Source organism: Protopterus annectens, chromosome 15.part0, assembly GCF_019279795.1.
Source record: "Protopterus annectens isolate FY-2018-M chromosome 15.part0, PAN1.0, whole genome shotgun sequence".
Lineage (NCBI taxonomy): Eukaryota > Metazoa > Chordata > Ceratodontiformes > Protopteridae > Protopterus > Protopterus annectens.
The window spans coordinates 595,594,015-595,621,073 of record NC_056749.1 but is presented as its reverse complement, the minus strand read 5'-3'; positions in this window follow the sequence as shown (position 1 = coordinate 595,621,073).

Here is a 27,059-nt window from a genome sequence, read left to right as displayed (position 1 = left end):
ACATTTCGGCCACACAAAGATTTGACCACTAGTAAAATCTTTGTAGTCTCTCTGCAGCTTACGATGTTTTATTTGATGCAGCTTATCACTATACATGGTTAATTGAGAGTACATGCCATCTAATCTCTTCTCAAACACTTCTCCTTTAAAACGAGCCTGTAGATCCCTATTCAGGGACTCTACTTTTGATATCAGTTCATTCTCTATGGGTGTAAAAAATTCAATCAGGAGTCTCATGTATTTATTGCTTAGTTCAATGTTTAGTTCTTGCCACCTTTTTAGTAGCTCAGGGTAGGTATTACCATATGTTGGCATGCATAATACCCTCATACCACGAGGTATGACCTGAAAATGAAGGCATGCCTCTATATGACGTCACTGCCATATTAATCTTTGTAACTTATATAAATCATTCTCCAGGCTCTTAACAAGGACATTAAATTCTTGCATATTCTCCATGTTACCTGAATGAACTTGTGTAGATGGTATCTGCAATTCCAGGCTGAGTAAAGGATTTGTATTTAACTCAGTAATACAAGACCATTTCCGATTTATACCTTTTCTTTCAGGAGCATAGTCCAGTTCTATAGCAGTTGGTTACATAATAAATCTGGTGGCGTGTGACTGCTGCGTTGCCAAAAAGAAGATATATAGCTGTGTAACTGAAATAAAAAGTAATGCTGCTGTCCAAAGGTCCAGACTTGAAAAACACAAAACGAAATGCAGAAAAAATACAAAGCTGGACCACCACGATAAATCAATGAACTTTTAATCCAATGGAAAAATTGATAAGCGCTTTCACGTACACACTGAGTACGCTTCTTCAGATCTCTAAACATACTAAAAAGCTCTCTTCTTAAATAGTATTCACAAAATCATTCATAAATTAATTATTCAATCAATTCATCAATAAAGTAATTAAGTCAATAAAATCAATTAGATTATCCAGGGAGTAGCTCACATTTCTATTTAAAAGCATCATTTAACAGACAGCACATCCTAGCTAAAGCATCTAATATGTGTTGCTAAAAAAATATATATATGTATATATATATATATATATATATATATATTACTAAAACATACTTATATGCAAAGACTTCTAGCTTTTTGTGAATATTTATCATACTCTTCTGCATATTTTAAGTTTTTATCTTGTAAAACCCCTAACAATTTTGTATGGGAGACTACTTCAAGTATTGTTTGGGGAAAGGATTTTAAAGTAATTTTTTCACAGGTAAGTGATTGGGGAAAAAAAAAACAAATGAAGTTTAGTTTTCTTTGGATTAAACATTAGCTGGGGATTACAGAGCCAGTTTCCAATGGAGTTAAAGGCATTTTGTGTAATTCTACATTTTCTAGATTGTCTGATGATCAGATAAAGGTGAAATCATCTCCATACTGTACAGGAAATGCTTGTGCAGAAATGTGAAGATTTTTTATACAGATATTAAACAGAAGAGGACCAACTGCTAAAGTTGAAGAAACCAACAAGAACTGGCAACCACACTCCAATTTAATAAATGAATTTAAGCGCTTTTTGACTGATACAACACAGCCTTCTTCAGGACCTTGTGGGATACCAGTATTAGTAGGAGGAAATGACTGAATTCCATTTGACTGCTGGGTAACGTTCTGACAAGTAATTATCAAACCACTAAAGAGTGGACTGTGAAAAGCCTAGTGTGGTGTGTTGTAACAGGAGTTTTTTTATGAGACACTGTGTCAAAAGCTTTTGACAAGTCTAGGAATAAGGAAGAGACAGGTTTACCTTTATCGCTGGCTGTATTTGTTGTCTGTGAATGTTAAGATGGCAGTGGGTGTGCTATGTGCAGATATAAAACTATGTTGAGTAGTGGTTTGTAGCTGTTCTTTTAAGAGATAGTGAAGTTATTTATGGACACATTTTTCCAGTATTTTTGAGAGGGGATATAACATAGCAATGGGTCTGAAACTGGATGCCATTTTTTTCCATATTGTAGGAATACAGGATTCCTGTATTGACCTGTTTATAAGAAAAGAAGCTGGCTATGTAATGGTGTTAGCAGTTATCTTGGGACTATATCATAAGATTGACATTTGAAGATGTCGACTTACCTTTTGTCGACACGGAAATGTCGAACTCTAACTTTGTCGAATGGCCAAATCACCGATTTCTTTCCAAGGGGGTTGGCTGTTCTGTCACACCTGCCCTTTCCCCGACTGTAGTGTGGTCTCGGAGTTAGAATATTTAGTGGGGTGCACAGCCCCCCCCATGGTGGGGGTTGTGGGGGCGAAGCCCCCCCACTTAAATATGTTTGTTTTTATGTGGTGTTTGTTGGTCTTCTGATTTCTTTCCCATGGAAAGAAATTGGTGATTTGGCCATTTGACAAACTTGGAGTTCGACATTCTAGTGTCAACTAAAGGTAAGTCGACATTTTCAAATGTCGGTCTTATAATATAGACCCATTATCTTAATGTGTACTGCAGGGAAGATATCACTATATGGAAAGCAGGGTTTAAGTCTAACTTTGTCGAATGGCCAAATCACTGATTTCTTTCCAAGGGGGTTGGCTGTTCTATCACACCTGCCCTTTCCCCAACTGTAGTGTGGTCTCGGAGTTGGAATATTTAGTGGGGTGCACAGCCCCTGCCATGGTGGGGGTTGTGGGGGCGAAGCCCCCCCACTTAAATATGTTTTTTTTTATGTGGTGTTTGTTGGTCTTCTGATTTCTTTCCCATGGAAAGAAATTGGTGATTTGGCCGTTCGACAAACTTTGAGTTCGACATTCTAGTGTCAACTAAAGGTAAGTCGACATTTTCAAATGTCGGTCTTATAATATAGACCCATTATCTTGATGTGTACTGCAGGGAAGATATCACTATATGGAAAGCAGGGTTTAAGTCTGGATAATATTTTTTTACAGAGGAGGTAGTGACTGGTTTCAGTATGAAGGTGGGGATTTCAGTGATTGGGGAGGACATAAGTCATGGGAATCCGGAAGGGATATATTAGGGAGGGCTGCGGTGCTATCCTAAGAGTTAAACATGGTGGACATTTTTTTTTTTTTTTTTTTTTAAATTGTTTTTTATTAAATTTTTATATAACATAATTACTACAGAATTTGTCATTCAGAAATGTACATACATATTTAAAAGAAAGAAAAAGCAACCTAATCTTATAAATGCAGAAACAAAGAAAATAACTATTTACAAGAGTGTCCATCAGCCTTCTAGTCATTCCTGTTGTAGCATGTCTGTTCAATTCCAGAATGTTTTTTTTTTTTTGCTTGTTGAGCAGTTCATTAAATTTTGTCCATATACTGAGGCAAGATGTAATCCTGTTCATTCTCTATCTGATTATAATAATTTCTAGATGAGTTACTTTGGTTGCTAAACTTATAAATTCTTTAAATGAGGGAGTAAATTCATTTTTCCAGTTTTGTGTGATCATTTTTCTGGAGATTGTCAATAGAGTCCACAATGTTATATTTTGTTCTTTTAACACAAATGGGAATAGGGGCATTAAAAATAATTAATGATTTAGATGAAATGCGTCTCCAAAAATGCCTGTAAAAATGAATTAATATTATTTGAAAAAGGAATCAAGACAGCACAATCAAAGAACATGTGTTGACAATCTGCTTTAAGTTCTTTCTTGCATCTCCAACAAAGCTGCTTTTTCTTGTACATCAATTCAATTTTATGAGTGGTGAAGAAGGACCTATGTAAAAACTTGCTGAAAACAAATGCCATCTAAAAGATGAAGTAGTACGTTTAGATGATAGTAGAAATAATTTTTGGCCTTTTTCACTTGGTGGTCTATTATTGATTTGGGTAAAATAGTTCCAATATGTATCATTACATGTTTTAGTTTGCTTCTTTACCACTTTATACAATTTGGACATGACACTATGTCCGAAGGAATTCTGAGGGAGAGCTATTGGGACAAGGTTTAAAGACATTATTAGTTCCTGAATGTAAAATTTCTTTGATGAATGATCAGATGTTTTGGGGTGTATCTATGGTTGTTGAGGAAGTCTGAATAGTATTGCTTCTTATCAAGACTGACTTATTTCTTGGTGAGGTTACAAAGTACTTCAGAGTGTTGTAGGGTCTCAGGAGTTTTAAGTTTCTGCTAATTTTCCGATGACTTTTCTCTGTTTTGCATGAGACTTTTACTATGATTAGTAAGCCAAAGGGCATCATTTGATTTTAATTTCTTTCAACACAATGGTGCAAAGTTGCTTGGAATGCTTAAGACAGTTTAATTGAAATTATCTGCTGCCTCTTCTAGATGCATGATCTTTAGAAAGAGTTTGGAGCAGCAATACATGTGTCTGGGTTTAACTTGGAGAGATTATATTTTTATACAACTGTTTGACATAGTGGGTAACATGTCTAATAGAAAATGTAGGACAGTAATCATTAAGGGATTCGGGAAGGGTCCCCGATGAGATGTAACTGCAGAGATATGGGACCAGAAACCACTAAGGAATGGAACTATAAATGTGTGCTTTGTTATGGTGACCTGAAGAAGTAATAAACTGTTTGAAACCATGAAGGTTCATCTAGAAGAAGGATAATTAGATGTGAAATAATTCCAGCTGATATTGACGTCTTCTAGAATGAATGTTAGTGGAAATATAATCTGAGATCCAATAGAAGATGCCCTCAAGGATGGATGCATTATTTCCTCAGAGGCAATAAAGAACAATTATACATAGGTGTTTGCAGTCATTTAATTTTAAGTAAAAAGGTAAGGATCTCTGGATTATTGAATTTGGGTGGAGTGTTGGTAAAATGTGAGAGTTCATGTGTGTTGAATTACAGGATAGCTACCACTCCACTTTTTTGTAGTGTGTCTGCTCTAATCATGTTGTATCCTGGGGTCAGAATTTCTGTGTTTTTTTATATGAGGTTTTAGCCATGTCTTGGGGAGGACAATAACACCTGGCACATACTGAGACATCCAGGCATGTAGTGCAGTGATTTTATTGCAAATACTAGGTATTGCAATGATGTTATTACAAATACTATGTATATTTATAGAGGTAACCACAATATTACAATGCCTTTTAGTGATGGTCCACACTGAACAAACATCACTAGAACTGAAGCCATCTTAACTTGTTCTAGTCATTGCAGTGACTTTAATAAGCCTCTCATGGCTTAGTTTACTCTAAAACCCAGTATGTTAACAAAAGCTGCCTTCACTTTTTATACTTCTTAAGTTACCTTCTGTTGCATTACTTCTTCAGATCTGCTTGATTCCACATTCTTATCTGTAATTGACCATTTAGTAAATGATCTCTAACTATACAGTACAAAAGTGCCTTCCCTCTGGAAAGGAATAAAAAAGATGAGGTAAAATCTGAGTGCTATTTTCAGAACAGATCTAAGGGCTTATTGTGTTTCTGGGACCGGCTATCTTATCTTGGAGATGAGTTTTTCTCCTTTATAATTTTATGTCCCACTATTGCACAAAGGGATTGAAAAATGTTGACACAAGGATGCCCATTTCTGGTAAAGCTTTCCTTACAAACAGATTCTGGGTCCTGGTTGGCATCTCTCTTTTGCAGATGTAATTATAGTGCAATGATTCTCTTCATTCTCCACACTTCTCTCTAGCTTTACTCTCACCTTTTAAATGTAGAAACTGTGCCTGCTTTCCTCATGTCTGTGGACTCCACAGGCATGTCATAGAACTGCAGGAAAACCTAGGTGATTGCAATTCACAAAGTGTCCTAAAGGACAAAGTAAAAACTGTGGGCCATTTAAGCCTCATATCAATTTGGGGAAGGGTTTGTTGATTATCTTGAAAGAGGGATTGATGACTTTCGGAGTGCAAAGAATTTAGGGTGCATGTATACATCTCGACTGTCCAGATGTTTGTCTCATATTTTTGGTGTGTTCCTCATAAAATTTGTGGTTTTCTGGCAAAGTACTCCATACTGAAGATACTAAATAATGACAGACATGAGATTCAGACTTCATATCCTTCACAAAATTAATGTTAACCTAAAACCTTTTCTTTTATCAACTTTCTAAGCTTAAAAGTGCAATATTTAAAATCTGTGCTTATTTTGGGTCTATGTTCCCCATTATTTTTGGCTTTGTCCATATTTCTTGTGATAACAGGTTGAAAGGTATATAGCATGTCTTTTTCTGGGATCATTTACTTCATATTCTGCATTCAAGTTTAAATGTGATTTATGAATCTGAACTAAGCAATACATAAGTAGACGAGCTGAAACATGTTGGAGAGAGAACATAGTTGCATAGATATTGAGTTAATGAAGAGGCAAATGACAGTGGGAGGGAATAAATGAAGAAACTGTAATAGTCAAAGAAAGTGATGAGAAAATACCAGCGAAACTGGTATGTGACTGGTGATTAGGTTTAGTTGGGTATACATATCTGATAGTGTATACAAGTTCCCCAAAAAGATCAATAGCTTATAAACAACAGTTAAATGGTGATGCAAAGACCCATGGAATATGAGAGATGCAGAATGATGCAACTATACTGCAGGTTGTTGTTGTTGTTGTCTTTCGGCTTTTCCTGGTTAGGGGTCGCCACAGCGGAACTCCGGACTGCTAATGATTGGCAGTTGATTTTTACGTGCCGAGTTGCCAGCCCTGACGCACAACCTTCAACTAAGGTACACCTATTCACGCATGTCTCCATGCAGAAGACGCTCTAGCTGAGAATCGAACTGGACAGCATCTTACTGGGAGGTGACAACGCTACCGCAGCACCAGGCATGACCAGAAATACAGCAAGGTGGGTTCAACACCAAGACCAGAATGGCAATGCAATGTGAATAAAAATACTGGGAAATTACTATAAATCAGTTACTATTTACTGGACAACATGATAGGGGAAAATAGGAAACTTGTTTAAGGGATGCAATGAATTACTATGTTTAGTGCTGGAGCCCTTTATAAGGAAGGTGCGGATGCTTCTACTGTGCAAGTTATCTGCAGCATTGTGCACAGTCTTGACTGGCTTACCTTAAAAAAGATGTATAAATAGATACTGTGCTTTTTAAAGTAGCAAGGATGCTCAGATGATGTTTTTTTCCCAAGGGGAAATAGAGAAAATAAGGGCATGGGTACGGACTGGTGAATCTGACAGCGCACAAAAGACATGCATCTAGTGAAATTAATTGTGGACAAGTGGAGCATTCTTTATAGAAGGAGATCTGAAATATAATGAGCATATGCAAATGTAAAGGCAAAATCAGTATATGTTGGAAAAACAGCTCTGAGGTAAGGAGTTATTTGTACAAGCAAACTCAGCAGGCCTGCTTAAGCTCACACTTCTTACACATCTATTAGTCTGCTTCAGTTTCAAGCATTCTTCAAAACAAAACTGTCATTCGTAGCTCACCTATGTTATACACATTTTTTAGTTAGATTATTGCCCCCTGCATAGTTTCTGTGAATAGTTAAATCGATTATATGCTAAGAGTTCTTTTACAATACATCTTTTCCTATTGTCTTGCAAGTCAGTTGTCATTTTTAAACAATTTCTGTTATTCTTTTATTTTACTAATCTAACATGCTCAGGGATTCAGAAAGCACTCCAGCTCTGGCAGTAAGACTTGAGGCAAAAAGGGGCTGTTTACATAATGTAGGAATTTGCGATGGAGAGACATGTTAGTCCCAATGAGGAAATACCTCTTTATTGGTTAATTTGTACATCTCTGAATCTCCCTTAAGTAACACTAGTACTAGTCGGCATTTTAGTGTGGTACTTAACACTGACATCCTATGCATCTTGTAGGCACGGACAACGCACACACACACACACACACACACACACACACACACACACACACACACACACACACACACACACACACACACACTCCCTCCCTGATGTCTCTTCTTATGTTTTCCTTATGCTTGTAAATCTCAAATATTTACAGTTAGTCAGACGTAAGAGTTTCAAACTTCTTATTGTGCAGATTCTGCACTGTGATGGTAGAGTTGTGCTCTATTAATGTTTTAAGTGACTCTGAGTCACATTTTAAAAATTCCCCCAGGTGACATCTAGTGTTCTCCAGATTTTGCCCTGAAGCCTCTTCCCACAAGGACAAACACCCCATTCCTCTCAGCTATCCTTGAATTTGCAGAATGCTCCTGCTGTTGCCTTTTACATAGGTGTCTTGGCCCTCATAAATCATGAACTGTTGTAGTTATTGAATTATGACAAAAATTGGTCTCATACTTCATAATATATGAAAAAAAACTTGCTGCGGTAACTTCTCTGTGTCAAGAGTGCATGGTTTAAAGCCTTCTCTACTTTCTACTTTACATTTTTTTCAGGTTTAGGTTATATTTCGCATTATCCCTGGTGTCTAGTAGTGGTACAGAAGATTGATATTATATGTGAAACTGATGAGGGTACAGGGTTTAAATCTTTTCAGTAGGGTATTCCTGGTGTCTAGTGGTGGCACAGAGGACTGATATATGTGAAACTGGTGAGGGTACAGGGTTTGAATCTTTTCAGTGAGGTATACCTGGTGTCTGGCGGTAGCGCAGAGGACTGATGATGGTGAAGGTACAGGGTTTGAATCTTTTCAGTAGGATTTCCCTGGTGTCTAGTGGTAGCACAGAGGACCAATGACATATGTGAAAATGGCGAGGGTACAGGATTTGAATCTTTTCAGTAGGGTATCCCTGGTGTCTAGTGCTCCTCCCAACCCAAATAATTTTTGTTTGTTTTTCCAAGTGCCTTTAAGGTACAATATGGAGAATATTACTGGTTCTAGTGTCCTCCCTCCCCTGTTGTCCCAAATTTCATACCGCAAATCTTTTTTTATTTTTATTTTTCTAACTAACTTTAAGGTGTGATATTAAGAGTTTTTCTGGTGTCTAGAATTCCCCACTCTCTAATATTATATGCTTTACTTATTTGTCTACAGATGTGTGGTGATTCGACATCCATCCAACACTTATACACATTTGTTCATATGCTTGCGCGCACACACACACACACACACACACACACACACCCTGATTACACACACACACCTGTCTTACCTGCTAACTAATCCCCCTACTGCAACCTCACAGTCAGACACACACTCTTGTCTTATGCATACATATATACATACACTCATGCACACATCCTCAAACACCACCTGTAAACTAAATTCCCCAGCACTTATTTCTACCATGAAAGGTGAACAAAGGCTTTTGGCCATGATCATTAACATGAGTGGCCATTAGCAGCTGTGTTACTTTATGCAGGTGAGTGATTCTCTGAAGTTGAAAAGTCCCTACAGTGTGCAAGTTCTTGGATACAGATTTAAAAGTATGGTGATGACAAATGCTTACCAGGGTACATCTGTCATCATCATACAGATGTACACTAGGGATATGGGTCTCTTATTCAATGTATTTACTGTTACTCATATAGGTTTCTGTGAGTATCTTGAACTAATAAAGCTATTAGCATCTGCTTGGGACCTTTCTGATTTCCCTATCTGAACATACAGCACACACAGTATGATATATAGTATGTCTTAAGATACAGGCTGATCAACTGGCCAAGGAAGTATAGCTCAGGGTGGTGGGTGCACTACTAATACAGTACAGAACCCCTGGATAACACAGACAAACGGTCTGATTAGCAGAGACCAAAATATGGTTGAGTACTGTACAGATAAACCTGTATATTAGAAATATTCAAGGAAAGCTGTCTTGCATGTAAGTAGTTGTTGCTACATTTGACATATAAATTCTAGCAATATTAAGACAGTTAAAACATTGGACATATAATTATCCAGTAACATTAACGTAGCATACCTGTAACTACACCTAGGAGGCTAAAATATAATAGAAATACAGAACTAACATTGAAAACTATTCAATACAGCAAGACTATCCTTAATGGCAGAGAATCATAGGTTCATAGGTGAATAATAGGCTTACTGACATTATAAACCAAGCTATTAACTCAGGGTCAGAATCAAACCATGTACTTTGTGCCTATGAGGGGAAGACACTGTGCCAAATACACCCCACTAAAAATACACATACCTGTGAAATGGTGATAGCTGCTGTAAACATTCACAAGATGCATATGAGTTTGACATACTAATAAAACTGAGCATAGCCCACCCTCAGTGACCTTCCTTCCTTATAGAAGCATGTCACACAAAACAATGAGATGTGTAGAATGAAGGAAAAACATTGAGATGTGTAGAATGAAGGAAAAAAAATAACAAGGAGCATTACCCTAGCCATTTTTCTAACAAAATACCAAACGCATGAAGAAAAGCAGTCAAGTAAGTTAATAAATTATGATGTTTATATTGTCTAAATAGCTGTAATGAATAACAGTGAAGGAATCAATGCTAAATAAAAATAAGCATTTTATTCTGATGGTATTAAATACAGTTAACCACACTAGTAATACAGAACAGGCTGAGGTAAATCTATTAGGGACAGGCCCGTTCATGCAGGGACTCTTTTCAGCAGCTAACACAGAGAGAAAATCCACCATAAATGTATAAATGTAAGGGCTATAAGGAAAATAAACCAGTACCTATTTGGGTGCCATGAAATTCCTGAGACCCAGCTACCAATGGTGTGTGGATCCAGCATTTTTGGAGAATCTTGATGCTGTGCTACATCTTATGGCTTGAGAGTGCTTTGTCTAGTGCTGTAATGAGCAAAGTTCTGTGTCTGAAGAAGTTCAGTTAGGGAGGGGATGAAAGCACTCATAACACACTACAGAGCCTGTGATAGGATAATGTATGCAGGAAAAGTAAAATACTATCACCTGCATGTGTATTTGAATGTTTATGAAAAACAAGTCTAAGAGGGAAGAAACTAATAACTAATATCCCATCGTCTTACTCCCCTCTTCCCTCTTTCAAAAAATGATGGAAACTGCATCCATAAAAAAATCACGATAATCTGCTGTCATCTACCCAACATTGTATTAGATCTAGTGATGGAACCTAATTGACCATATAAATATAGAACTCCATGCCAGAGAACATGTTTGATTAATATTCTTGGACTCACTAAAATCTTTCAGTACTGTCTGAACATTTTCCTTAATAACAGGCTAGTTCAAAAATATGCAAGAATGCTCTGCTCTTAGGAAGAACTCCAAAACTGTAGTAATTCCAGCCGGAAATAACATACACAAAGACACACCTAAATGAACACTGACCTTCATCTTCATTAGCAATAATATTAAAATACTTGCAGCTGAAGTTTGCACATCCCCTTTCAATCCTAGCTTGCTCAAATTAACTATCCCAGGCATCCTAAAACATTGTAAAAGAAATAATATAAAGATAATGTGAGATATCAAAATTGATCTTCTAGGACTTAAGAAATCACAAATTAACAGTAGTTTTGCTCAGAATAACCTTACCTAGCTAATTGACATACCTACCAGATCTATGCCTATTGTATGGTATTTGTTTGCGAGATCCACACCTGTTTAACTGTAAGACACTTATGAGTATCTGAGTCAGCATATGGTTTTGAAAACTGATATTTTATAAGTTACACCATGGATGGCCAATCTTTTATAGAATGGAATAAAATGTAAGGGGGCTCGGGGGGGGGGGGGGTTAAATCCTTTGCATGTAAAGTATTGAAACATTCCTCACTCACACACAGTGGCTATTTCTGTTCTGATTGTTAAATTGGAGTATCGTTTTACATGGCTTGTTTCATTCGGTATCATTTTCACAACTTGTATTTATGTAGTACTTATGCCTCCACTAGTGTTAACTGTAGAAAGGAACAGAAGGGACTTAGCTAAAAAAGCGTCTGTTCTTTTGGCATTGTTAATGCTGGTAGCTAGGAAAGCTGTTACTAGGTACAAGAAGATACATGTTCCATCCCTCATAGGGATACGTGCCCCTCATAGGGCTAAGTGCTCCACCTCTCATAAGAAAGGACGAGTAGCAAGTAATGAATGAAATTTAAGAAACTGAAATCTAATTAGGGAACCTGAATTTATGTGGCACAACTTGTACAAGTGAACACTTTGGATTTTAGCTATGGATAAGGGTTAGCTTAAAGTTAGGGTGCTTTAGAACAGAGAATTGCCCCTCCTGACTTGAGGAATTATTTCTAAATAGGACACGGTGGTAGTGGTGGTGGTCCCCTCCCCACAAACATAGCATAACACTAAAGTAGGAGAGTTTGAATGTTCTCTACAATCAAGACGATTTTTTTAATGCTGATAATAAAAAGTACAGTAACATCTTGAGGAGAGGAGTGTGAAAGTGCCACACACTAGTGGAAGACAGCATTGTGGTAAGATGTGTACCTATCAGTTTCAAATACCGCAAAAAATATAGCCCCAAGAATTGAGACTTCTGTCATTAGTCTCTCCAGTGCAGCTTGCTGACAAAGACTGGTCAGTGCAACAACCTCATGAACCCCAGTGGTTCAGAATGTTACTTTGGTCATTCATCTCTCAGATCAGAAGCCTACCATAAACAAAAATTATTGTAATGTTTGACAAACCTACGAACTACCACATATAGCATGCAAAGCTCTGCTAATGTCTTTCTAACAAGTGACAGGAAGGACTGCCATATTTACACATCCTTAATTTGTTTCTCCAACTTGCATTCTGTCACTGTTTTCCCTTTCATGTAATCATGCTGTTTCGTGGTTAGTCTTAAGCTGGTGGGCACCTAATTTTAAAAGTTTTGGAGGCAGTCTACCATTTGCTGGGTGATCATATGGTCTTTAGAATTTCAGAAGTCTATGTATTTCAGTAGTGTTTTGGAGGCAGTCTACCATTTGCTGGGTGATCATATGGTCTTTAGAATTTCAGAAGTCTATGTATTTCAGTAGTTGTTAAATGTCTAATAGCAAAGCAAGGGCAAGTGATAACAGGGGCTGCTGTGATCAAGGTGGGGGTGATAGCTGATTGTAGCTGTAATATTTTTGAAATAGTTATAGAACAAGTGAGCTACTTGATAGTCTGGGTTCTTAGCAGGTTCAGAATTTTCAGTTTTTCAGTATGTAGAAGTTTATTCAGGCCTGACTAAGAATTATTTAGGTTATAGGAAGGTTTCAAACTGAATGTTATTGAAAATAATTCCATTTTGCTTGACACATTTGTGATTTGTTGTGGTCTCATGCTGTTCTGTAAATCTGAAATATAGTGGTAGCTTTTTTGCATTAGTGGGAATTGCAATAGTTTGATCTTATTTGTCATGTTTTTTTCACTGTTAACATTACCTAGATAAGACTGTACTGTTTAATATGAATTTTTGAATATGGGATAATTGTATAAATTATTTGAAGAAGTGTGGAATTTAAAAATTCACTGCAATTACCTAAAAAGAAAGCAATGACTAAACGTGACAAATCATCATAATGCAACAGTTCAAGGTATAGCTTTAGTTGAATGTGTTTATAATTTTTGACAGTACTGCTCTGGGAACAGTAGGGTTAATGATATTGACCATACAGTATAAGTGGTCAGTCAGGCATAAGATATAGAACCAGTTCCTTTAATATTACTAGGGCTATTGTCAGGATATTATCAATAATAGACCAAACATATTTTTTTTGGATTGTGTGCTTTCTAGCACATCGACAATAAATACCTCCAGTATCTTTGTTAATCCAGCTTCCACTCCATTTACTGCCCCCATGGCCTTGTTAATTGCAATGTGTAGAGAAAAAATGGCATATTCATAATCAGCATGAAACAGGCTAGTTGAGTCATTATTCACAGATCACATTCATGAAGGGAATCTTTTTTATTTTCTACCCATCATTCTGATGAATCTTTCCTCATGCCTAACTGCAGTGGTGCTGAATTGAGGTACATATATGCATTCTTCTGTATTAGTGTCTTACATGGTGTCTGTTGGCATCAATAAACATTAAACAGCACTTGACAGTCACTTTCCCCAGCTATTACCAGGAGTACCATTACAGCACGTGGTCCTTCCCTCTCTGGTGAGAGAGTTGGCCATTGGTCATTCTGTTCCACACCTCTCAGGATAGCCCTCCACAACCAGACCAGTTGTTGAACTCAGTTTATAAATTATATAATTGTGAGCAAAAGACACATTCCTTTGGACATGGCATACTTATGGCTGCATCATGTCAACCCCTTTCAGAGTCTTGCTACTAAGAAATTCAGTATCCATGTTTTTTTTTTTTTTTTTTAATCTTGAATCTGACTAGATTAAGCTGATAAGTTGTTTTTGGTGTTCCTGTCAAGACTCCTCACATTTTTTTATTGTTGACATTAAATTCACCTGTCAGACTGTAGACAACTGTTTTGTATGAACTGTGTTGTATAATTCTATTACCTTTGTAACTGTCTGTTTTGCACCATAGCTGATGACCCTCTTCGTACAGCCCGATGTTATCCTGGATGTTAAGTCAAATACCACTAAATGATCCTGTTGCCCTGCAGCACAGAGGATTAAGGGTATGACCTGTTAATGACCTCCCTATTGTCCAGGGACTGATTCCTTCAGTCATCATTTGCCTTCTGTTTAACTGTGAACAAGTCACTTAACCTGGCATTTTTCAGGGTCGGCCCCTAAAAGTGAACCCTCATGTCTGGTGGGCTTAACTGGTTAACAAACAAAATAAAAAATAGGATAGTGTCCATGAATATGATTTTTGGAGCCAGCACCATCACGTCTGCCTCCTTTGGCATCTCTGTAATGTATACATGCCATATATATATATATATATATATATATATATATATATATATATATATAATATGTATGTGTGTACACAACCACGCACACTGCTTTTAACCAGTTGTTATAAACCCCAGATAATGGCTGAGTATCTATCATCCATTTTCTGGCCTACAACAGATCTGCCACACCTTGGTACTTTCTAGTCCTTAGATTTGACTCCTGCTTGAAACAGAGCTGACTTGAAATATGCTTTACTATTTGTACCAGGTAGCAATGCCATGGGGTACAATGTGCCCTTCATTACTGGTATCGTAAAAAAAAAAAATATATAAATAAATATATATATATATATATATATATATATATATATATATATATATATATTGCACTCTACAGGATGGAAGACTCCAAAGGTGGCCTGAACTCCCGTCATTTGGACTCTTATTTCCAATGCCTGGGTGTACAGTGTAGGTAAGGGTGGTGGGGTAAATACAAGCAGACAGTGGTAAGCAAACAGTGACCCATTTGCCTGTAATTAAAAGGGAGAACTTATATTAACTAGAAAATATTGCCAGTTGTTAACTTAATTCTCAGTGGCATTATTTGATGGATTATTAACTTGTCTGAGACACTTCATGTACCATTATACAGGACAATACACTTGAGCTGCTCCATGTTCAAATCACCATATGCAAAATCCAATACCACTTCCTTGCAAGCTATAGGTCCCCCACTATGACCCAGGAAACCTATACCATGTATTTAAAATTATTAGAAACACTAACTACTCAACCCAATGCCATATTAATGGGTGACTTTAATTACCTCACTATTAACTGGGAATCCTATATAACACCAAACATGCATGCACAGAGATTCCTGGATTTCATAAACACAAACTCCCTGGACCAGATAGTCAGTACACCAACCAGGGGTGCACCCTTCCTGGATCTGGTCTTCACTAATATGAGAGAGTGCTGCACACCCCCTACTGTAATGTCTTCCCTGGTAAGGTCAAGCCACAAAATGGTCTCCTTTCACATAAAAATAAAACCTGGACCCTCAGGTAAACCTGTAATATTCAGGAACTACTCTAAGGCTAACCTCCTGCTATTAAGTGATAACCTGGCATAATTTCAAGTCTCCATAAAAATTGAGAACATTGCTGCCTATGTATAGTTGTTCACACAAACTCTGTACAAGCATGCTAATAGCTGCACAGAGGCAGCTGTACTCACCAGGAAGAAGTACAATACTAACAAAAAAAACAACCACTCTGGTGGAATGACAAAATCAGTAGGCTGTGTGACAGAAGGAAGAAAACCATGGCAAAAATTAGGAGGTGCAGCACCCAGTGGAATAAAAGCACTTTCATCAAACTAAACAAACAACTCAGAGGACAAAGTCTACAAAAGCCAAATTTGAGGTAAGTTTGACCTCCCAGACCAAGGACAACCACAAAGCATTCTTTAGCTATGTCCGCAACCTCAAAGGCAATACAGAATTTTGTGCAGAGCTCATTGTAAATGGAACCACCTATACTGAGCCAGAAGATATAGCAAACCTCCTGGCTGATAAATTCAGCTCCAACTTTACCCCTCTCTCTCCCTCAAACTTCCCTCAGGAAATAGCATCAAATATAACTCTCCCTACTATCACTAGGGAACAGGTCCTTAATGCTATCTCTAAGACCAAAAACACTGCATATATAAGCCCAGACAGTATCCCAGGATGCCTTCTAAATAGCATGAAACATGACCTATTAGGGCCTCTGGAATCACTGTTTAACTGTAGCCTCCAAATAGGCTTCATGCCTCACGAATGTAGAATGGCAACAGTCATCCCTCTGCACAAAGGCGGGCCATCTACCAACCCTGGAAAATACAGATCCACAAGTCTTACTAGTCTTGTATGTAAAGCCATGGAAAGAATTATCATGGAGATAATCAATAGAGATACAGTAAACCTCCAGACACTGGACTCAACCCAGTTTGGTTTCAAGGGCAGATCATGTCTACTCAACCTGGTGGACTTCTTTGAGAAGGTGACCACAACAATGAATGAGGGAAAAATGTCTCAAACTGCCTACCTTGACCTGGCAAAGGCATTTGACACAATACACCACTTGGGCATTGTTGACAAACTCAAGAGGTTAGCTACAAACTCATATGTCACCCAATGGATAACCAACTGGCTCACAGGACCTAGGAAGTTAGAATTGGGGAGTCCACCTCTGCAAAGAGGCCAGTCACAAGTGTAGTCCCTCAGGGATCAGTCCTTGGACAGCTCCTTTTTGGCATTATTTCTTAGAAGTCAAAGCCAATGTTAGTGCTCTCTGGCTGACTAAATTTGCGAATGATTACAAATTAGGAGCTGTCATTGAATCTCACACTGACACAAATGTTTTCCAGGAGGGGCTGACACAGACAAACAACTGGTGTTAGATCCATGGACTAAAACTAAATAAATGCCAAGAAATGTATAATAGTATCCTTTGGGAAGTCATCCATCTCTGGTAACTATCACATTGACAACACACCCCTTAGAGTAGACCCAGTAGTCAGGGACTTAGGGACACATACAGATAGTAATCTAGTCTTTGACCATCATATGTCTACAGTAGTGAGTAAATCATTCTATGTTGTGCAACCTATAAACAAAAAGATATGGCATCTAAATCCAAGGAAGTCATTATTCCACTATATTTAGCATTAATCAGACCGATCATTGAGTACAATGCCCCCTTTAGTATGTACCTAACCAGGCATATCCAGCAACTGGAATGTCCACAGAAGTTCCTCTTTAAAAGAATATAGGATGTAAGTAAAATGTCTTGTACAGACAGCGTCAAGGCCCTCTCCCTGTATTCTGTTTTCTACAGGCTTTTGAGGGGAGATCTATGCCTGGAATACTGGGCATTGTCAGACCCCACTCTGGTGGGCCTTCTGCATATACACAAAACAAACAGCACCAGAATTACCCATTCTAAAGACTTAAACCTTGCCTGTGATATAAATAGGACCTACTGGAGAGACAAATATGTAACCTAGAGGCTACCCCATCTTTGGAACAGGCGGCTCATCCATGAAACAGAGTTCCTCCCTAAACCAATTCAAGTGCAACATGGACAATTATATTAGGAACCAGAAATGTATCCCTGGTTTGGCACCTATGTCTCTAATGGACACTGGCAACCTGTAAATGGTTCATCTCCCAGGCCCCTGCTTACACTTGTCAAGGGTGTCAGAGCTTGTCGGAGATTTCGTATGCATGGTTAGGCTTAAAAAGACCCTTGTGGTTCTTAGCCTAGTAAATGCCTATGAACCTATAGCTGACTTCCCATTGCTACTCACTAACCATTTTAAAGCTGTTCTGGAGAAGGGCACATTCATCTGAGTAGAGTTTATTAAGTTAAGTATAGCTATTATGTAAGCCATTTTAAGCCTTCTTTGATTTCAGCATTACTGGCCTACCTTGGTTCATAGATTATTACAGTCACAAGAGTTCATGTTCTAAAATGTAATAAGCATATTGACATATCTACTGTATTGACATTACAGCACTTCATTGTGTAGCTGTTACAGTAACTGTACCTTAGACTGTTCTCTGAAATCCCCCAGTGTATGTATTACATAGCAGTAAATCATGGAACATTTTTACAAAAAGGAAAATCCTTGCCCCTTCTGTTCAACATGTTATTGGTTAGAAGTATTGCTGCCTATTAGTATCTCAATTCCAGTCTATTTGGTTATCCTCAGAAAATGCCCCACTTGTCTACATTATGTGCCCTTAATTACAAAATCAAAGGCTTCTACAGCATTTGCACTTTTCTTTTCTGCACAAAGACTGATACAATAGTGTAATGTTAGTTAGGCTGGTTGATTTCTGTGTCACTCGTGTACTATTCTGTGATTCACGCCTGCATCCTCATAGTTAGGTTTATTTAACTGCATGTTTATCCTTTCATCAACCTTGACTATCTGTGACCTATAAATGTGTTACCAATTCAGTGCATACTATAATTATGTTACTGTCCCCCATTCCGATGTGTAGAACAGCTACACTAGTTCTTATTAGCTATATCTGTAGTACAGCTACATATGTTTGTATATAGTACAGCTACACTAGTTCTTATTAGCCAAATCTGTAGTGCAGGCGAACTACTATTTTTAATCTGATTGTATAATATACATCTAAAATAATTCTAAATAGCAATTTTTCTGTATAAGTACACTTTTACTTGTAAGTTCAGTGTGTATTATAACTAAACTACTTGTTAATCTGGTGTGTAGTATAGCTACACTGCTTCTTACTTGTCCAGGGTGTAGTACAGCTACAGTACTTTTTTTAACCCAGTGAGTAAAGCAGCTACACTGCTACATAGTGTCCAGTGTGTAGTATAACTGTCCTACTTTTTATTAGTCCAGTGTATAGTATAGCTACACTGCTTCTTACTAGTCCATTGTATAGTTACCTTCATTGCTTCTTACTGGTCCAGTGTATAGCACACCTGCACTGCTATTTACTTGTTCACTGTATACTACAACTGCACTACTACTCACTAGTCTAGTATGTAATATGCCTGTCTTACTAGTTAGAATCTAGAGTGTGGTATATACACCACTACTTACTAGTCCACTGAGTAGTATAATTAATCTATTTTTTAGAGTGCAGAGTATAATATAATTGCACTGTCAAACTTAAAGGACTGCTTGCATCCTCTCATGGCAGTTACAGTCTGACAGGAGCAAGTGAGTGTAGCAAGAATTTGTGTGTGCACATGTGTGGATGGGTGGGTGTGTTGCAACCCTAGGAGTGTTGCTGTTCTGACTGGTAGCCTGCCAAGGTTTTAGGTTTAAATAATCATCTGTCATTTAAACAAGAAATGATTATTCACAGTGGATCCACTACTCCAGTATATTGTATTCATAGACTACTTGTTATTAGTTCATTCTGCAGCATGGCTACGCTACTACTAACGAGTCCATTGTATAGCATAACTGCAATACTACTTACTAGTTTATTGTGTAATATAACTGCAATGCTAGTTACTAATCCAGTACTATACTTCTTACTAGTCCAGTATAGCATAGCTATACTACTGATCATCAGTCCAGTGTCTAGTACAGCTGAATTACTTACTAGCCTGGAGTGAAGCACAGCTGTACTACTGTTTTCTAGTCCAGTATGCAGTACAGCAACCAAACTAATTACTTGGCCAGTGTGTAGGGTAGCTGCACCAATATACTCGGGTTAGTTTTCTTTGGTAGAAAACATACAGGATGTGGTGATTCTATGATTAGCTTGGGTATTGTTTTAATAACTATACAACTAGTCCAGGGTGTGCAGTATTGCTACATTACTACTTACTAGCCCAGTGTGTAGTGTAGCTACAGCTGCAGTACTTATTAATACTTGCTAATTTACCATGTAGTACATCCACACTAATATTTGCCAGTACAAAGTTTAGTATACCGATATTACTTCTTATTAGTCCAGTGTGTAGTACAGTAGTGCAGCTGCAGTACTTATTACTGGTCCAGTGTGTAGTAAATTACAGTACCATTCTGTTGAGTAGTAGAGCTACACTGCTACCTACTTATCCAATTCTTACTAGTCCAGTGTGTAGTATAGTTACACTACCATTTACCAAACTATTGTGTAGTACAAGAACACTGCCATGTATTAATTCAGGTGCAGTACACGTAGACTACTACTTGCTAGTCCAGTGTGTAGCATACCTCTGCTGCTACTCATTAGTCCAGTTTGTAATACAGCTAACATATTTCTCACTTGTCCTGTGTGTAGCATTGATATACCACTGCTAGTCCAGTGTATAATATAACTATCGTACTACTTACTAGTACAGTACATAGTATGGCTACGCTACTATGTATCAGTGGCTACACAATGTTTCCTACTTTTGTCCATAATTAGGATCTCCTTTTACATGGGCTATGAGGGGCAAGCCAAGTAGACTTGGAATAAACTTGAAGTAAGTCAGCTGGATGGAAATATGGATTAGGAAGCAAAACAGAAATATGCAGTGCATGGTGCCTGTTTAGGTATAGTGGTGGATGTACAGTATACATGCCAACTGCAGCTTTGGAGCAGAGATGTAATGTTTTCTTTTACAAACATTGTGGCTATATCCCCTCATATGCCCCCAAATCAAGATGCTAAGTTAAAATACTTTACATCCAGAGTTATATATTGTTGTAGAATAATGTAGGATAATATATCCCATCGCAGTCCTCTCACCACTCTCAAAAATACTGGAAAAATGCACAGACAAGCAAACCATGAAATATCTTCTTCAGGAAAACTTGCTCACACCTACACAGCATGGCTTCCGCCCTAAACATAGCACTACAACTGCCCTTATATCCTTCATTAATACTGTTTCTCTAGCCAGAGACAGTAATAAGCTGGTCTCTTGCCTTTTCGTCAACCTGTCAAAAGTCTTTGATATCATCTCTCACCCTTTTCTGCTGAACAAACCAGCTAACCTAAACTGTTCTGCCTCTATTACCTGGTTTTCCAGCTATCTCACTAACCATGTGCAATCAGTGAGATGGCTCTCGGCTCTCTCCCCTCCTCTTCCTGTCAAAATGGGCATCCCCAAGGATCTATCCTTGGTCCATTACTACTCAATATATTCATTAACCTACTTTCCACAATTTTCCACAGTCATACATTGTACAATACGCAGATGACTCAACTGTCATCACCATTGCAGATACTCTCTCTGACCTTATCTCTACAACTCAAGCATCTTTTAACTCATTTGAACCCTGTCTCTGTGACAACCAGCTAATTCTTAACCCTAAAAAGACAAAACTCTTACTATTTATCCCAAAGAACTTTACCCACCTTAAATCTACATTTTCTGTACTTTCCCTCAATAACACCCTATTAACGTTGAACACACTTCCGTGGTGGTGTAGCAATAGCATTGTTGCCTCACAGCAAGAGGTTCTCCCATTCGATTCTCAGCTGGAGTGCAGGGAGGGCCTTCTGTGTGGAGTCTGCATGTCCTCCCTGTGATCAAGTGGCGTTCCAAAAGACATGCGTGAATGGGTGTGCCTTCGTTGAAGGTTGGGCATTGAGCTGGCAACTCGGCACTGTAAAAGCCTACTGCCAATCATTAGCGGACCGGAGTTCCACTGTGGCGACCCCTAACAGGGAAAAACCGAAAGACAACAACAACAATGTTGTACCTAGTACAAACTACTAGGAGTAATGATAGATGACCAGCTGAAGATTGATCTACATGTAAACAACTGCATCAAGAAGACGCACCGAAAACTTGTCCGCCTTTATTGAAACAAAAAGTTTCTAAGTAACAAAGCAAAAATACCCCTCTCTCATGCATACCTCCTACCTAGCCTTCTATATGGCTACCAGCTTCTTACCACTCATAACTCCACAGTACTAACTAAACTAGAGTCTATCTACAACAAGGTTGCCAGATTCGCTGCTCACCAAACTTATAAATCACATCATTGTCTTTCACTAAGATACCTAAACTGGCTGGAATTACCTCACCAGCTTCTACTCTCTCAACTACAGATAATTCTGCTCTATATTATACCTGAAATCCTTCTGCCCTAGCCTATGTCCTCTCATCTGTCTGTATTCCCCCACTAGGTCCCTATGTAGCTCTGACCTTAATCTACTACAAATATACAAACCTAAGTCTAAAATCAGCTGCAACCTCTACAGCTACACTCCTACCATATCATGGAACAAGTTACCACTGGAAATGAGGTCCCTCAAACATTCAAATCAATTCAAAACTGCCTCTAGAGAGTACCTCTAAACTTACTGGTCCTGCCACTGCACTCATCTTTCCTGATCTAGCTCATTAATTCGTATTTTATCACCAAAACTTCAAACCTTTTTAGCTCGTAAACCTCTTCAAAGTATCAGTCTTCTTCTCTGTCTCTTATTTCCTTTCTAATGTCATATATCTCATGACACTATGAACTTTTTCACTGTTAAATGAAAATGTTTGTCAAATAATTTCTCTTATTTATGCTTATGATTTTCTCCACTATTATTTTTCTGATAAAATGTATTTCATTACATGTGTACATTGTAACCTGCTGACACTGTTAACACTAAAATTGTAAAACTGTGGAGCTTTTCTCCCTGGGCCTCCACTTTAAAAGGGCTACTTAGCTCAGTCAGACTAAACCAGTCAACAAATGTAAAATAAAATAAATAAAATTAGTCCCTTGCTTTCTTCTTACCTTTACTGTGTTTTAACAATTGTATGGCTTGCTAGCTGTCTTCTTTCATCCATGACTTGTAAAAAAAACTCTAAAAGGTACTTAAATATAAACTTTAATCATGTACAGCCTCCATGAACGAAGCCTAATCCTGATTCATCCAGTAGTGCACCTTTTCAAGCTTTATGGGAGTCACTATCCATAAATACGCATACCTACCTGCCAAAGTGAGTGCAGATCTTTTGATAATGCTCACCTTGGTTCATAAATGTCCCTATGACATTTTTTTGTAGATCTTGGGATGCTGTTATACAAATTAATCTAACTATGCCTTAAACAATAGCGGCTATATGATTTCTGTCTGTTTTATTTCTCCAATCAATTGGGTTTCTAATACCATGATGGGAGTGGACCCCATTCCTAAGTCAAAGTACGATTAAAGTTCATGAAATTAGTATTGTTTCACTCTTTGATGTCAGCCAAAAGTGCTTTTCGCAGCACCTGCAATGTGCCCAGTACGGGGTTACATGGATTGGTAACATATCTAAATATTACTGTAAATCCTTTTTTAAAAGACCTGTTGCTCCTATTACTATTGTCTGGGTATCTTTCTTCCACATTGCTCTTGTTTCTGCCTGCAGATCCTGGTATTTTATGACTTTGTGTTTCTCTGTACACAAGACACTATAGTCACTGGGTATGGTGATTTCAGTGATCAATGCTACTTTTGTTTTCTTTTCTTGGACCACTATATTTGGGTTTTCTAGCATCTGTCATTCGAACTATTGGTAATGGGTGGTCGCATGTGATATAAACTTCATCATTTTTTATGATGCTTTGTGGCTCATCTTTCCAGTGTTTTTCAGCTACTTGGATACCATATTGTTTGCACAATCCCCAGTGCAACAGTCTTGCCACATTATTATGCCTTTCAGTATACAGTCCTTCTGCAATTAGTGTTTCGCAACCAGTAACAAGGTGTGTGACTAATAAACACAAAAAGGGGAAAATAGTACTGTATAAAGCCAAAACTCAGTTAATCAGCACTACGATGTCACCATAAAGCACCAGCAGGCAAAATCTTCATGAAATATTTTATTGCAGCAATAAAGGTAATCCAAAACAAAAAACACATTAACGATAAAATCATCCACAATACGTTTTCGTCTTACTTAATCAGATGTTATCACAACGCATCAATCTTGTTTAAATACCCTTCCGTATTTTAAATCAACCAATAAAACATATATTTCTAGTTAATCACTGTATATTAATCAGATCAGACAATGGTAGTAGAAGTAGCGTTGTCTGATCTGATTAATATACAGTGATTAAATAGAAATATATGGATTGAAAATCTTCCACACAGAGAAGTTTCTTACACTGTTTTGTTTTTGGACCCACTACACTTTAGTAGTTGTTTTGGGACTTGGGGATACCACGGAGATTACTTGTTTTTTAAGTCAACCAATAAAAAACTGCTGCATGCATTAAAAGCCTGTACTTGAAAACAAAATTCATTTCATATATACTTTAATATATTAATAAATTTTAACCTCAAAATCACATTCGTAAATAGTGTATTAAAATCTTTAAATAATTTAATTTATTCTAAAATATATGTGAATAAATTAAATGTTAATACATCTTTCTTTATTATAGCTCCCTCTAGTGTTAAGTATTAATAACTAGATAAAAAACTATAAATAATGCAAACAAATTAAAATACTGTTAAAACATTATTATTGTTATATATATATAAAATCTATTATTAACATCTAATTATTATAGCCTAGCTGCCCTTAATTTAAGAACTGGGGCTAGGGAAACTGCTTCATTTAGTCGAGGGAATCTACTGGCTTCCAAGTATATTTGCCAGTATAATTCCCTGTATTCTATTTTTGTTTCCCACATGCCACCTCTTGTATCTTTAGGAATTTCTTCCAAAATAAAAAAAAATTGTAATTCACAATGTCACATTGTGTACTGTGTTTGCATAGGGCGTTATTGATGTTCTGTGTGCATATAGCATTTAAGTGCTCATATATTCTTCTTTTTAGCTTTCTTTCTGTCTTGCCTACATAAAACGCTTGACACGCACACAGAACCAAATAGACTACGCCATTACTTTCACAATCACTATACTGTTTAGCTGTAATAATCTTATTTCTTGAGGTTAAATTGATAGACTCTTCGTTATCTATGTAAGGACACTGGCTACATTTGCCACATTTAAAAGTCCCCAATCTAATTTTGTTTGTAGTTCTCTTATTTTGGTGTTGGTTTTCCAAAATAGCTTTTATGTTGAACCCTCTCCTAAAAACACATTTAAAAGGTGAATCAAATTTCAATTTTAAATCTGTCAACCTACCAAACTTGGTTAATTCTTCTTCTATGACTTGCCGTACAATATAAGAATCACTACTAAAATCTGTAATAAAAGCTGAGCTATAGGTGTGCTCACCATCTTTTGTTTCTTTTTTGTTATCTAGTGTAACCCCTAAAATAGGTGCAAATCTATTCTTTTTTCTTGTATAACTTCATCTTTAGTTTGTATTATCAAAGTGCCCGGTTATCCTTGCTCTGAAAACATATTTCTTAAATTGTTACATTCTTTAATAAATTCTTCTTCATTCTGCTTGTTCTGGTGAATTGAACCTTGATTATCCCTTTCTTTTGATGATGGGGTGAGCACTAAAAAGTGTAAGATGGAATTTGAATAAGTTTTCTTCCTGTGTACTTTTGAATTGTACATGTCATCTTTTTTATATATAGTGACATCCAGATAGGTTATTTCTTTGTGTCCTATATTATATGTAAATCTTAAAAATTCTGTGGACTCGGTTATATATTAGTAGAACTCCAAAAATAACTGAAAAGTTCCTCTCCAGAAAATGACTATATCATCCAAAAAATGCTTATACAATATCCAACATTCACGGTATTTACTATTTAATATTTATTTCTTTTCCCACATTAAAAGCACCAGATTTGCATATATAGGAGTGCACATCTGGCACCCATAGCTACACACCTAATTTGTCGGTAGAATTCCCCTTGAAAAAAAAAAAAATTATTCTGACTGTTTCCAATTCGGTTTTACAAAACCTACATTTGTCTGTTTCTCCCACATGTTTAATGGACTTTGTAAACCAGCATGTACGTAGCCCACAATCTTGGGCTGCCAATATTAACCTTTCATTTCTTAGTTTGAATTTGCCTCTCCTTAGCCATTCCTGCATTCGTTCTCAATCAACATGAGGCTCTTCCAGAAGTTTTCTATACTTGCAACTATACTTATGTTTTTTCCACATTTCTTGCCTTCTCATCTGGTCCTTCACCTTATATTCTTTCTTTTGTTTTTTTGGCACATTCAGTTGCTTCCTGGTTTTTATCTACTTCTGGTATGATTTCCATTCCTGCTCGACGCCTATATGATTCTGCTAAATTAAGCAAAGAAGTCATCTTAGATTTAGTCACCTCATGTTTCAAAACTTTCACGACATTTGGATCTTGTGAGGTCAGTAGATGTGTGGAGTCCCACAGTTGCAGATCTATACATGTAATCAATTTCAAGGAGCCCCATCCCTCCTTCGGAATGGGAAATACATAATCTTGGTATACACTGATTTTTATAAATCATTTGGTGAGCATGAAGAAATCCGTGGTGGTGCAGCGGTAGCATTGTTGCCTCACAGCAAGAGGTTCTCCCTTTCGATTCTCAGCTAGTGTGCAGGGAGTGTCTTCTGCGTGGAGTCTGCATGTCTTCCCCGCGGGTTGAGTGGCATTCTGAAAGACATACGTGAATGGGTGTGCCTTCATTGAAGGTTGGGTGTCGAGCTGACAACTCGGCACTGTGAAAATCTACTGCCAATCATTAGCGGACCAGAGTTCCGCTGTGGCGACCCCTAACCGGGAAAAGCCAAAAGACAACAACAACATTTGGTGAGCATGAAGCATCCTACTACTTTTAATATCTAATCTATCCAACACTTTTTGGGGCCAGTCAATCACTCCAAAACTGTACATTAGGACAGGAAGAGCAAATTGATTTATAGCTTGGATCTTGTCCCTGGATGTCACTGCTGGTCTCAGGATTAATTTAAGTCTTCTAAAGTATTCCTTACTGAGTTTTATTTGCATTTGTTAATGTTTTATTGCTGATACT